We start from the raw sequence: 16,098 nt of genomic DNA on the forward strand, positions 1-16,098 counted from the left end.
CGCCGAGGCGTCTTGTCGTCTGTGTTACCGAGCATTTCCTCCATACGTTTAGGGGATGTTGTTCTTTCCATAAGTTGTTGTTTCCAGTCCAGCTAATGCTTATTTATTGTCTCCTGCCTGTTTTGGCCTTAATTTGCACAGCTTCCTGTTCACTCCTCGCGGGCTTTGGCTGTTCCATCACCGGTCCCCCCCCCCCACTCGCTTTTTCTCACAATAAAACATCATTACTGCAAACCTTCGCTAAAAGCATTACTACTTTACACCAACGTCTTACTAGATAGAACAAACAAAACGTGAAAACTGTTTGTTTGTCCAGATCTGCAGCCCTCAAGGCAAAAACAGCCATTTTTTTTTCCAACTTACTACAAAATGTAAAATGTTTTAACCACAAAACATGTTTCACTTTTACAATTAAAAGCTAAAAAGACTTCTGAACTTTGGTGCATTTATCAAAACCGTAGCTTACATTGCATTTGTAAAAGATGAAAGTTAATAAGACCGACTTTTTCTTGTTGCATTACACAGTTTGAACTCTTCTATAAAACACAACATATTCTCTAACATGTCAGTTGAGGGGCGTTGTTATTCTCATGCCAACGCTTTACGGGGGAAATTGGAGCCTCCCAACTGGTAACTCTCCCAGTTCCCAGCTGCATGAACGCATGATTTCCAACATCTTCTGAGATGTGAGCGCTCTTATCTGTGCGGGAGCTGGAGCATGGCACTGAGAGCTGGGGGCACAGATTCATGCCAAGGTATGAGTGTGTGTTTGTGAGGTTGCAGACTGGTGTTGCTCCAAGCTTGTCCGAGTGGCAGGTTGACACTCAAGGCCCCACTTACACGTTTGTCAAGTGGAAACTTTGGTGGCATTCTGGGTGTCGATTTACACGACGTCGGTGCACAGAGCCACTAGAAAATACAACCTTTTGAAAATGGCAACCCAAGGTGGAACTTTTGGAAAACATTCCGTCACCGTAGAAACAAGAGACAAATACGATTTGATCGAAAATGCTTCATCATCTCTGTGTAGATGGTCGGAAACACTGCTACTTTGAATGCACATCACAGCTATAGTTAATAGTTGTTCTGCACATGCTCAGTAGGTGGACAATGAGAACGTTTCCTCCAGAATTTCATGACTCCCAGTCCAGATTCTCCTGGGACTTGGTAGTTTTATAGTTGATTGTAATAGCAATTAAACTTTTCTTTGTACTCCCATTGTGTTTTTCTTTACTGTTCCTTCTTATTCAGAAATGTTGACTGGCATGGTACAAATTCTGACCTGCAATCAACTTAACTGCCCCCTCATTCCACCTCATTAAGAAAATGACATTCGCATAGACTAGCAAAGATAGAGAATATTTGAACCTACATATCAAACAAACATAAAGTCCTTGAATGTGGGAAAATAAGTACTGAATTATATATATATATATATATATATATATATATATATATATATATATATATATATATATATATATATATATATATATATATACCCAGAGTTGTTATTATGCAGACATAGTGTGCTTGCACGAAGAGAAAGAAAATAAAAACTTTTAAAAAACAAATAAATAAAAGTCCAAAATATGAAAAAAAAAAAAAAAAAATGTGCAGGAGTTGCTGCTAGGTTATATTTGGCAGAACTTTGAGTCCATCATGTCAACACCGTGTCACATATGGAGAACTTATCCCAAGAACATCTAAGTGAGCTCTTCTAACTGTACAAACTGCATGACATCTCTCCCATTGCAAATGTTTACAGTGTATTGTTGTCTGCAGGCATGTGTGTGTGATTTAATTACAAAAACAACAAACGGCACCCACTGGTGGCCCTACACACTAACTACGTTGTTTTCACGTTGTTGTCACCTGTTGGGAAGAACCAGACAGTCGGCACAAACCTGCACAGCAAGTCATGGTCGTAATGTCAGATTTGGATCTGTAATGAACTCGTCAGCAAACAATTTCACGTATTCCTTCTTGCGCTTAAGTGACGTACAAAGACGAGCAGAGTCGTCAGATCTGTGAGAGCGTGTCCAAAGACTTGATATCCGGTGGCCGTACCGACCATCCAATCATGTCTCTGCGCCCAGACTGAAGTCGGGCCAAAGTAACTCGGCCGTGACTAACATGAACCACAGTCCACCACCGCGGAGCTCCCGTCCAGGAAATAAATCCAGCTGGAGAGGAGCATGGACACACACACACCTTTCTCTTGTGTTTGGACCCGGCTGAAGCTCCAGCAGATCCACAAGGAGCCGTCAGCCACTCGAAGGCTTCTCCGACCTGAAATGCAGGAAAAAGGCAATATTTAAATTTCAGTTTTGCACCCACAATCACTTGTGCATGCGTGTGTTACTTGAACCTTAATTTTCTTCATATACAAAACAAGCGCAAACTATTGACATTACCAAAGGTTATTACATAAAGCAAGGGTTTAAAACACAGCCCTCTAAAATCCAATACTCATAATGCAATTTGCTATTTTTCATTATAGTTTCTCCCCCCATGTATAAACTATTTATTTATAATTTCAAAAGATGAAAACCATTCCTGAAGAAATGGTCTTTTTTTTTTTTTTAACAAGCAATGTTCACTATCAGTCAAAAACTAAAGTGTATTCCAGTCAAACAGTGAAGGGGCTGGACTGGTAAATTAATCTCAGCACAGAGTTTATGTCATCAAATATGAACTATCAGTAAATGTTAAAAAAAAAAAATGCAAAATGTGGTAGAGGGAAAATATTTAATAAGTTTTAATAAACTTGAAGAATCTCATCTATTTTCCTTTACTTTCTTTTTTGTTTTCTTTTTAAATCTATCCTTTCATTCTGTGATATATGAAATAAAAGTGAGCATGAATGCCATCATATGTCTGGCCAGAAGCTCATAGCCTATGTTTATTTGCTCACTGAAAAGTTTCTATAAGTTGTTGCATAATGAGAAAACAAAAGATCTGCTCTTCTGGTTGTAGCTTTATATTATTATAGATTCCACAAGAAAATAACATATTTTCGCACAATAAATATTCCTTGAACACAGGAGCGATGGAATTTACACAACAGGTCCTCTTTTAGTCTCACAATATGCTTCAATCTCTCCATCAGATGAAGGAGCTGGACAATGCAGCCATCACAGTGGACGGGGGAGTCGCATTCATTTCACCAAGTCAGATTGATGCTTCTTTGGACTTGGGGAAGAAATACGTGCCACATGTTTTGGATATGGACGTTTGCTTGTTATATATGCAGGTCTGACGACGGACTCAAATAAACACTGTGGGCTTTTTGCTGTATACAGACCTGCTTGGATTTTTACTGACGCGTCTTAGTTAGACTTCTGCAGAGAGATTTGTTCATAATTTTGGATTTTATTGCCCTGACTTTAGAGCCACGGGTACACGTTGGCAGTTAACTTACTAATAGATATGACTTTAAGACACAGATGTCTTTGAAACATGAAATCTTCAGTTTATTCGTCACATTGTCATTTCGGGTTATTTCCGATAGCTCAGCTATACCAGGATAAAAGTGAAAGGTATTTGTGCTGCCTGGGCCTGCGTGGAGCTGCAGTGTTGGTGTGACCCGCGTCGCGCTCCCTGTGGGCTGAGCAGAGGCTCTCCAGCTGCTTTCACGCTCCCATCCTTAAGTAAACCCTGCTGGCAAAACGGCTCATGGGAAGCAGCTAATATCACGCACTCACTTAACGGTGCCCGTATTGAGGGAGGCCGAGTGAGCGAGGGGTGGGGGGGGGGTGGGGGATCTGCAACACCTGCAGCACCTGCCCCTCGAACTGCCCCGCTCACAAACGAGACCAGCTGGACGAATCCAGACAAGACGCCTCAGAGAAGGTTTGGGGACCGCAAACGCATTCCACCTTGTAGAATTCAACTCTGTGTCTAACGTCTGTTGCGTTGAGCTTTGTACACTGACAGCCGCCATATAAACGCAGTCATTCTGAACTCGCTTTCTGCTTCTATGTTTCTGTTTTCTACTAATGCATCATTTCAGAAGTTTCAGTTTAAATTCTGCTCTGTAGCCTTTTTCCTTTCGAAGACATTTTTATTTTTTACTCCTGCCAGTTAAAGGCAGCAGTAATGGAGGTTGTTCTGTGGTACTATAGCAGCTTTCTGGTGTCATACAGTGACATCTAGTGGTTTAACGTGGTATATTTTGATATACAAGTAACATTGTTCAATGATCAAACAAGTATTATCCGTACTGGCAACCTCGTCACAAAGGGAATTAGAATACTTGATTGATGAACAGGGGTAATTTAATCCAGAAGATCCATGCAGGAATGGATAAAAGGTTGAAAAGTAATATGGAGTGTTTAAATGTGAGGCCAAAAGTGTGATAAACCTGGCTCTGCAAAATATTCTTTACTCTCAATTTTCCTGGAGCTGGTTCGGATCATTTCTCGGAATCGTTTTTTAAGATAAATACCAGTAACATTAGAGGAATTTCATTATCAGACGGTTCATAAAGCACAGAACACATACACACACACACACGCACACACCTCATGGGGCAACCAGACATCACACCAGGGCAGACCACAGATAGATTTGCCCCTCTGCTGTTTACCACATGCACATTCCAAACCCGCTTGTCTCACTCATATTTCTCCGCCAGCACATACACACACACACACACATACACACACACACACACACAGAAGAGGGCCTGTAGGCGTCCTCCTCAATTAACAGTGTTTAACTTTAACAGTGCCCCGGCGTCGGCTAAGCCACGGCTGCCCCCCGAGACCGAGCCCCCCGATCTCCCCATCTCACTCAGTCAACACACACATGCGTTCAGTACGCTGACGGCCCCTCTAAATGGGCTGGACACACACACACACACACACACACACAGACACACACACACACACAGGCAAACACTATGCACAAATTTGCTGACATGTGTAATAGGTAGTAAGTCGGGCCTTCAGTGCAGACAGAAGCTCCTCTGGAAGCTTTTCCTTCTTATATAACCTGTTCTGATGTACATCTAAACCTGGACTGGTTGAATTTGTGTGTGCGTGCATACCTGCCTCCCTGCCTGTGTGCGTGTATGTGTGCCGGTGCACAGTACAGTTAAAGTCCTGTATAATAAGCTGGCAGTACTCGAGACCGGTCTTACATTCTCAGGGTCTTGGTCTGGACTCGGTTTTGTCCCCTTGAAGTCTTGGTCTCGTCTTGGGACGCTCTGGTCTTGGTCTTGACTGTTTAAAGTTTAAAGTTTAGAGTTGGACAACTTTTATGTGCAAATAAGTTCCTGGCTAATATACATAATATGAATGTAAGTCACTATATTAATTGAATATTTCTGGATTCATGACTGTTTACACACACGTTATGTAAAATACAAAAGACATTCCAGCTTTAAAATAATGTATTTCTTATTGTGTTATTAGTCTCGTTTTGTCAACAAACCAACAAATATGTGTCATCGCTATATGAAACATGTCCATGTTCTTTTAAGGTAGCGGCTTCTTTTCATTGGTGAAGGTTTCCACCTGTACCTGGAACCGACTCTCCTCACTCCAAACTTCCCTACATGCTTGTTTCGTCGACACAGTGCTTCTATCTGCACCCCTAAACTGAGAACCAGTAGACTCTGAACTCTCAAATAGTTCTGATTTTCCTCTGACTAGTTTTTAATGGAATATTAGATCTTATTTGTTATCTGCAGGCCTTTTATAGCGTTTAGCTCGGCCTCGAGGCCTCAGGATGTCACAGTCACACAAACTGGTGTTGGTGAGGGAACAAACATGACTGTCTATACTTTTATCAAAATCAAAGTTTACACAGCAAACAAACATGAATGATGTACAGATATGCAAACGTGTCAACATTTTGGAAATGAAAACTGAGATAGATCATAGGTCCATAGAATTAATACCACCTGTGTGGATTCTGCATCCTGTATATATAATTCCTCAACATTCAATGCTTCAACAGTAGAAGGCATCAGGATGAGTCAGAGAATAACGAACCAATCAGAGGCCACCTTCTAAAAGATACCAGGTGGTATCAATTGACCAATCACGCTGCTCGTTACTGAGCATAATACAAATACTGGAAGTCAGTTGTGAGTTGTGTATACAATTTGATAATTTGCTATATTTTGGCCGGAAAAATATGGATTTTGACTAAATTAGACAGTGACAAGTAGTGATGGACATTATACATTGATTTTAGACGGCTTTGAACAACCTGTCCGCTATTTCTTTCGTCCGTCTTTTCTGCAAATTGACCATCCAAATGACGGCTGGACGGCTTGCTGCCTAAAACCAAGATCTCTCATGTATCGAAGCAAGTATTATTGTTCAAATGCATGTAATTATGTTTGACGCTTTACAAAGGCAAATTAAACATGGCTCAGGGGACCCAGTTGGCCGATGGGTCGTAGTTCGGACACCTTCGACCTCAGTTGGAGGTTATCGTTGTTTCAGGTCTGAAGGATAAATGGACTGTCAATGAGTGTGTCTCACAAGTGATGCTGTACAAGCTATGTGTGTGTGTATGCGGGTGTTACACACTATACTCATTCATACAGACACCTGGCTGTGTGTGTGTGTGTGTGTGTGTGTGTGTGTGTGTGTGTGTGTGTGTGTGTGTGTGTGTGTGTGTGTGTGTGTGTGTGTGTGTGTGTGTGTGTGTGTGTGTGTGTGTGTGTGTGTGTGTCTGCGCGCGCATGTTTTGACAGCTGTGTGCAGAAAGGCAGCGCACGCCGCAGTGTCCTCAGACGTCCTGCAGAAACCCTTTGACCTGCTGCGTCAGACACCTCAGACTCCATGTACGTGTTGCGTTGTTTGCCTTTACATGGCAATGCAGCAATGTAGCTTCAGGTTGGGCCATGAGCTTGCTCTATTGGTTGTTGGTTGAAGAATAATACGCTATAGACATTAACAATGGGAGGACATGGACATTCATTTGGACAGACGACCCAAGTTAGATTGTTACTTCCATGCATTAACTGAAAATTGCAGTGCATTAAATGTGGCTTACATTTACATTATTTTAAAAAAAAAATCACATTATGTTGTTTATATGAACTGTCCAATAATCAAACTATATTTTAGTTTTTTTCAGTAAGAAACACTGATGAATTCATCAACACACTTTTTTCCTAAATGAGTAGTGTATGAGTAGTTGCATTTTAGTACTCACTGATATAGAAACAGAGTACTTTGGCCAATACACGCATTTAGTTTTTTCCAGATTCACATTGTGATTTACTGACATTCAAAGTTAGTTCTTTAATGGCACTGCCACACTGGGGCGTATTTTGCTACGGGCAAAGCGGGCAGCTGTCCTGAGTGCAAACTCAACACGGTCTTACGACTGCGCCCCCTGTCTGCACAGACAGCTGTCAGCTCCTGCAGTTTAAACCAAACCAACATCGCGGCTCAGACACAAACTTTCTCTTTTATTACTGAAACAGTTCAGAGTAATATATTTCTGAAGACAAAAAGGCTGTGCAGTTGAAAAGTCAAAATGGTGCTTCGTGGCCGACATCTTTGAGTGATGCGTTCAGGTACACCACGTAACCACACCCTCCGACATGCTAACGAGCTGCAGAGCTCATACAGTAGTGACATTTCATGCTGAACATGGTTACGATATGACTGATACAGTCATTAGTGAGCTGGCACATGGCACTGCAGTTTGACATGGGTGGATCTGAGTTTGAGACTTCTGCCTTAAACTGACTCAAGGGTTTTTGAGTCCATCATCCAAGTGAATTGGGTGTCTGTTTCTGACTCATTTGAATCATTTGAGTCATTTGTTTCCTCCAAAATTCAGGTGTTCTTCTAATTCTTCTTACAAATTTAAAAATAGTTTTACTAGTAAAAACATGACGTTCAAAGGGGAGAACTAATTACGCATAGGGGACGGCATTAAACACAACACAATAAACGCAACAGTCATATTTTAACATTACTTATTATGTATTAATTCATGTATTTATTTCTATCAGTTTTGCAAAACAACTAATGTTTGTTTTTTTCTCCACCATGGAGGGGAAGGACCCTGAATCGGACCGATTCAGAAGGGAACAACTCTACGTACTGACCAATTCAGAGGGGAACGACTCTACGTACTGACCAATTCAGAGGGGAATGACCCTGCATACTGACCAATTCAGAGGGGAACGACCCTGCATACTGACCGATTCAGAGGGGAGCGACTCTAAATACTGACCGATTCAGAAGGGAACGACTCTAAATACTGACCGATTCAGAGGGGAACGACTCTACGTACTGACCGACTCAGAGGAGGGGAACGACTCTTTTGAGTTTCAAGCTGAATTGGGCAGCGTGTTGAACGCCTCATATGAGCTTGAGGAGCAAGTAGCAGCTATTAGCAGTAGCTGCTTTTAGTAGCTATTAGCAGTAGTGGCGCGGCTATGAGCACAGCTACTAGCACAAATAGCGGCGTTTAGCAGCTATTAGCACGAGTGACGCCGCTACTAGCAGTAGCAGCGCGGCTGCTTTTCCCATAGGGCGTCTAAAGTGGGTAATGTGATATATTTATACATGAATCATTGTACAAACACCTGGTTTTTTAATACCTCAATGCATCAAAAACCTTGATGGAAGACTGTGCATCTAACATTGCATTTCATTTGTATCTTGGTATACATTTGTCAGTATCTGCCTTGCCATAAAGTAAGCTTAAGCCGGGTTGTCCTTCAGTTAACATTTTCTTTAGGTTACTTTGGAAATTATTGTCTTCCTTTTGCTTCAGTTTACACCAGGTTCACATTCAATTTTGGCTCAATGTTCCTGTTCACTTAATCAAAAACATTCATTTGAACCTAATATATGTTAAGGTCTATATTTAAAAAAAAATGTGTTTGTGTTTTTAACCTGATGTTTCATTGGGTGCCATTACTGACTTTTCTCCTCATATTTCATGCACATGGGCTTTCCCCAAACTTTAATTAATTTCTTTTCTTATAACCAGAAAATCTTTACAAAAATACTGTATGTTTCACCTTTGGAACCCTGGAGACCCAAATAACTCTAGTTTGCAGCTGCATGAGGACCAAAAGTACATTTTTTGAGATTATAGGAGTTCATTAGTGTGTCAGTATAGAATTTAAAAAAATAAAATAAAAAAAAGTATGAACCCGTTAAACCTATGCCACCTGTGTATTTATCATAAAGCCACTGAGTTTGGTTTCAGGGTTCACTGAATAAGCTGAACGCTCTTTTTCACACAGTTGATATTAATACATGATTCATTTTAATGCCAAATTGTGCATATGCTTGACTTGCAATAATGTCTTTTTTTTTTTCTTTTTTTTTAGCCAAGGGCATTTTTTTGGGGTCTTTTTCTCACATTGCATAAGGGTTCCCCACTTTTCCAAAGAGTGGCTGTTGGTTGAAATCCAGTAACATTTTGACCACAGAGGCTCAGCATCTGAATCGAGTGTGTGTTCACAGTCCTGCTGTGTGTGTGAGAAATGGGGGGTTAACCTGTGCACAATAGCCTTGTAACTACTGGAGGCACAGCCAGATCTGTGTGTGTGTGTGCGTGTGCGTGTGTGTGCGTGTGTGTGTGTGTGTGTGTGTGTGTACATATATAAGTGCTGCTATGCATGCGCCAGATGTCCAAGAATGCGTGTATTGTTTATGGTGTTCTCCGTGTGTGTGGGGAAACCTAAACCTAGTGGGCCTGTGCGCTCGCTGCTCTCCGCAGCCCGTCCTCAGGCTGTCCCAGACAGAAAATTGGGAGCGTCAGGGTCTAAATTACACTCGGTGAGAGAAGAGAACGCTGCGTTTGTTTTTGCGCCGTGTCTACAGTGGCGAGTGTGTGTGTTGTGGAGTGAATTGGCTTGTGCGGCGTATGTTTTTCCTCCAGTTAGGCCCTCTGTGGGCGAGAGCCACCTCGCTGTGACGGGCTCTGTGAGTCGTATTATCGATTCTATCTCAGCTCAACCAATGTCAGTGTGCAGTGGAACATAAACACCGCAAACACTGGCACTGTGTGCAAAATCCCCCATTCTTCGCATCCAACAATCCGTGCAGTCTGGCATCGCAGAATCACAACGACGTTCTTCTGTGTTTAACTTCTATATCCCTTCAAAATGTCAACGCTTTACATAAGTGATCATCATCCTGAGGCTTTCTTTATCTAGAGGCAGAAAAAAGAAAAAGAAAACCTGAGCAAGGCTCCGTTTACGCAACATTATAAGTGAAAATGCAACGTTTTTAGCGGTACCAGGCTCCAGCAGTAATAGTCTCTAGCAGCAACAGGCACCAGCAGTAATGAGCTCCAGTAGTAATGGACTCCAGCAGTAACAAGCTCCAGCAGTAACAGGCTCCATTAGTAACAGGCTTCATTAGTAACAGTCTCTAGCAGCAACAGGCTCCAGCAGTAATGAGCTCCAGTAGTAACAGGCTCCATTAGTAACAGGCTTCATTAGTAACAGGCTCCAGTAGTAACAGGCTCCAGCAGCAACAGGCTCCAGCAGAAACGAGCTCCAGTAGTAACAGGCTCCAGCAGCAACAGGCTCCAGCAGTAATGAGCTCCAGTAGTAACAGGCTCCATTAGTAACAGGCTCCAATAGTAACAGGCTTCATTAGTAACAGGCTCCAGCAGCAACAGGCTCCAGCAGAAACGAGCTCCAGTAGTAACAGGCTCCAGCAGCAACAGGCTCCAGCAGTAATGAGCTCCAATAGTAACAGGCTCCATTAGTAACAGACTCCAGCAGTACCAGGCCCCAGCAATAACAGGCTCCAGCAGTAACAGACTCCAGCAGTACCAGGCTCAACACAGCAGCGGACGCACAGAGAAGTAAAGAAACAGAAATGTTTCCTGACATTTCACACTGCTTAGCGGTAGTTGAAGACTTTTGAAGAAGAGTATGGGGATTTGGGGATTTGGGGGTATATTGATGATCAGGCCAACAACTACTGCACAGATTGTGATAGTCTGAAGACGAGACGCAACAACGATCGTCAAGGCGACGTAATTGTGTCCATATCAGTTACTGTAGACTGTAGATCTGATGTGGTGTGATAATGCATGTTCCACTCACCACATCCTGACTGTACAGAGTCCACAAGTCTTTCTGTGTGAAGTGTTCATGTTCTCCATTGTCTCTGTTGTCTATCTGTTATTTTATCACATCAGCATGGAATATGGTGTCATACGTGCTTTTAACGGCTCACAGATTAAAATTTGACGGCGATATCAATAATATATTTTCACTTGTGAATAGAGGACAAGAGCGGCAATGTTTTAAAAGTTAAATCAAGTCTCCAGCTGAAAGGGCTCCCCCAGTTACTCCCTCCTGATCCCGCCACCTACCCTCAGTGCGATAACGCTAGATAGTATAGATAGCATTAACAAGGTTGTTGTCTGTTGCAGATTTTTCGGATACCTCCTGATTAACACCCCAAAAAGTCAGCAGGACCCGGTCACAGTCGGTGTCCATGATGAAAAGCCCTTCTGGTCCACTGGAGGTTTCCATTTCCCCTGAGCTCGCCTTGGGACACCTGCGTTACTGTCTGACAGGTGTACCACCACAGTCAAACTACCTGCGTGTGATCATGTGTGATAATATATGATCGCATGTTATTATTTGTGACATGTGTGAACATGGTGGCGGTGCGGTGTATCGAATGCTGGCCTGGCCGAGGCTCTGCTAAGTGTTACATGGTCCCTGCCAAAACAAACACAAAGTGCATGTGTGCTTACGAGATGCACGTGAGTGCGCTGCCGACGCTACTGCTGCTAAGTGCCAGTGTGTGTGTGTGCGTGTGTGTGTGTGTGTGTGTGTGTGTGTGTGTGTGTGTGTGTGTGTGTGTGTGTGTGTGTGTGTGTGTGTGTGTGTGTGTGTGTGTGTGTGTGTGTGTGTGTGTCAGCCAAAACAAACAAGTCTAATGAGAAGCAGCTCCTGCGACAGAGAGAGAGAGAGAGAGAGAGAGAGAGAGAGAGAGAGAGAGAGAGAGAGAGAGAGAGAGAGATCCTGCAGGGCCAAACACACTGACCCTGCTGTGTCTCTCCACATGGACTTAAAGGGTCCTCTGTTCTCCCCTGTCCTCCTATAGCATGACCATCACTTCCATCAGCCTCACCCCCCCCCCCCCCCCCCCCCCACTTTCGCTGCCTTGTCCTACACTGCGGTGTGAGGGTGAAACTGGATTGGGGCAGAGACTGAGTGATGGCAATTAGAAGGTAATACAGGCCACTTCTGCGTGTCCATAATGATGCTGTGGCTCAGCTATGGGAGGGGAACAACCCGGGGTCTGGAACCCCCCCCCCCCCGAGACCCCCTCATTGAGGTGCTAGAGTTCACCTGGGGGCCCGAACCCCCCCCCCATCTGTAGGTCACACTACATTCACTTTCACACAAAACTTACTTCTTCGACACCACCTACAGTTCCATCTATTCATCTTTCATATTTCATTTTCTTTATCATCAACATGGGTCCCAAACATATGGCCCATGAGCAACAAGTAATTATAAAAATCGCAAAGAAAACATTAAGGGTTTTTTTTTTTGTATGTTTGATTGGGGGTTTTTTTTAATACAAATTTCTGAAGTGGAGCAGACCAAACACAACACTGAGACCCAAGCTGAGATACCAGTGATGTTGCCATGGAAGCTCGCTACCAGGTTGCTATCAAACTAGCCTCAAAGCCAGGCTGTCAGGGGGGATTTGCAAAAACACTCATAATGCAAAAGCTATAAGAAACGTTTACTGTGTTCTGCATCAAGAGACGCCATTAAAATTGTGTTCATTTTGAGATTGTAGTCATTTTCTGTAGTAGTTGTTTGGTCTTGTGAAAACATAAACATCACATGAACTCTGCACCACAACAAAACGCCATTGATGTAAAGCGTCGATCAGTGCCTTAGAAATGTGATATAATAATAATAATTAGAAAATTCTACAGGAAATTTTCTGTGCCTGCCTCGTGCTGCCGAACTCCTACCTACAGCGTCGCCAGTTGATTCTACCGTTAGCATCTAGTCAAAAATAATAAGAATACATTCAGGCTTTAACCCAGGTTTAAGCAAAAGTGCCACAGCAACTATGGAAACCCAGAAGGATTGGTAGAAAAACTGAGGAAAAAAACCAAACTTGAATTTGCACAATGAAAATGAATTTTAGCTACAATCAATATTGTATCAATATTTGATCGATATTTACATAATCACTGCATTTGCCCGTCATATTTTCAGTCCTGCCACTGACATGTAAAGACTTCTTGCCATATAAATTCACTCTGTCCACTTTACCTGGAAAGAGGGTTGGCCTTGTGTTCCTCCACTTTGTCATCATAAGATGTTTTCCCTCATTTCACACTTACATTCGCCGAAGACAAAACTCCAGCCAGTTCTACTCTACTCTACTCTACTCTACTCTACTCTACTCTACTCTACTCTACTCTAGGGCAGTGGCATCCTAGAGGTTAGAAGGAGGAGTTTGTGATCGGAGGTTTGATGAAAAGTTTTGACTGGGCCTGCCCTTGACAACTTTACTGAGATAAATGTTCTACTTCATCACAAGAACTTCATTTTGAGGTATTTCCAAGGACTTGACTTTGAATATTTGGTAGAATTTAAGAGTGGCAACTTTACCGAGAGGTGAAGTCTCAAGACTTGACTTGGTTCTTGACCTTGACGCCATCATATTTGGCTTCTGATATACACTTGTACACTCTGATGTTTTTGAGAACTGACCTTTGAGGCAGTGGTTTATTGGACTTTGAATGGAAAACTGAGTATTTAACCTGGACATTTCTTGCAGACTTTTTCTAATTTGGCTTCACTCTCAAGGACTTTTGTTCTTCGTGATGGCTTGTTCGGAGGTCGGACTTTACCCGGACCGATTTCCTGGCAGACTGTAGTATTTGTGGCGGTTGACAGTTGACTTGCACTTGACTTCAACAACGTGCTGCACTATTTCTGAATATGTTTAAGATCATCTTTCCTGCCATCTTTTCAACGCATGCATCTAAAGAAGCAGGCGATGAGCAAGACAATCACCTTTCTATCTCTTTAGTTGGATTACCACTGTGTATTTGAGCGCAAGTGTTCAGGAAAGTGTATAAACCTCACAAATTGCATGTACGTGCAACATCTTTTTCTTTTCGCTGACCCCTGTTGGTCGGGTCACATCCTGTCCATATCGGGGTTTTTTTCTTTCTTCCTGGTTGCTGCTCACTGTTTGCCTTGGCGGCTGCAGGTCTATTGGGGATCGGGTGTGAAGAGAGCGGCAGTCTGTTAGCATGTCCGTGTCAGAGCGTGTGTGCGTGTCCGCGGATGTCCTTGTGCATGTGTGTACAGTAATCATGTGTTTGTGTGCGTGTCCCCGTTATTTTAGGCACAGTCACCATGGGCATTTATTTATAGGCCTGAATGCCTTGGTGTGTACGTGTATGTACATGTCCACGGGGATTTGTACACACCATGCGGAGGTGTGTGCGTGTGCTGTGTATGTGTGTGTATTTTGGCATGTGACTGGTGAGTCAGGTTAGGAGGTTGTGGTGAGTTTGTGTGTTCAGGGACGCTGGCGTGAAAGAGCAGTCAGAGCTACGTTTCCCCCCAGAGAGAGGGTTTAATTTAGAAGAACAAGGGTCCTAACACACACTAGTGGTGCTGCCGTCTCCTTGGCTCGTCTCTCCACACCTCATTCCTCCCGTCTCCGACGCTCTCTGCCACTCCATAAACCTTTAACCAGCTCTCCATCTTCTCTTCCCTTACGTCTTCACCTTCTCATCTCTTATTCGCCTTTGTTCTTGCTTCTACCAGCCTCTACTGAAGATTGATACAGTCCTGCAACACGGCGATGGCATTGATTGGTGACACCGATCACGTACTTCTTTGGCATCCATCCTTCATTTATCAATCCATCCCTCACCCATCCTTCATTTATCAATCCATCCCTCACCCATCCTTCATTTATCAATCCATCCCTCATCCAACCATTATTCATCCATCCATTAATCAATTATCCATCCAACCATCCATCTATCAACTATCTATCATCTATCCAACATCCATCCATCATTCATCAGTTCATACATACATACATACATGCACAGTAGCATGCGGTGGTGTTTCAGTCAGGGCCAGCAGTAAACCCCCCCCACCCCCCCACTCCCACTTTGCGCCCGCATATTATGTCCTACAGTAAAAACACAATCCGAATCCAATCCGACTATGTATCAGAACTTAATCCACACCAACATGGCAGCTGATCAACAACCACAACACATCAAGACACCACTGTGCAGCTTCACCATCACATCATCTTCCAGTGTTTCCAACAGGTTTGCACGGAGGGTAGGGGGGGTTTCGATTTTCACTCACTCCTGTCATGTATGTGTGCTTGTCTGTCTGTGTGCACGACTGTATGGGAAACACCACTTTACAATCAAAAAACAGCACCAAATGCCAACAGCAGCGCCATTCTAATCCAGAGAAAGTTTTTTAAAAAATGTTAAAAACTTGAAGATTAAATCCATCCTGCTGTAAAATGCTGCACAAAGCCTTTGTCGGTCTGAGTTTAGCTCCTCCATTTCTGGTGTCAATCTTCTTCTCACAACTGAAAAAGGTCCTGAAGCAGGTCTGCTATCGTATCATGGATCTTACTGTTAAATTAGCCGCCATCATCACTCCAGAGTAGGAGATAATAACAGTACGTCATCGCTACACTCTAAAAAATAATACATTGGCTAAACTTAATAAAATTAAGGTAACAATTTGCATAGATTTTTTTAAGTACTCTCAACTCAACTCATTATTGAGTTAATCCCACAAGAGGTAGTCTAGTACAACCAACATGACATTTCTTGTCCTCAACAAGGTTAAATAAGTTAAACCAACTGAATTCTGATTAAAATATTTTGGCGTTTTTAAGTCGTCAATTAAGTCTATTTAGGTTCATCCAACTCATTTATTTTGCCTTGATTCAGCTTATAAAAGTCTGTATGTTATCCCTTTTTTTTAGTTCTAGTAACCTAATGTACATAAGTTAAAATAAATTACACGTTGAAAGTCCTCTTCATTGAGCAAAATGTTTATTAGAAAACTAGTATTAACAAATGTTTTGAAACAATGAA

The sequence above is a fragment of the Blennius ocellaris genome, assembly GCF_963422515.1.
Source record: "Blennius ocellaris genome assembly, chromosome: 4".
Taxonomy (NCBI): domain Eukaryota; kingdom Metazoa; phylum Chordata; class Actinopteri; order Blenniiformes; family Blenniidae; genus Blennius; species Blennius ocellaris.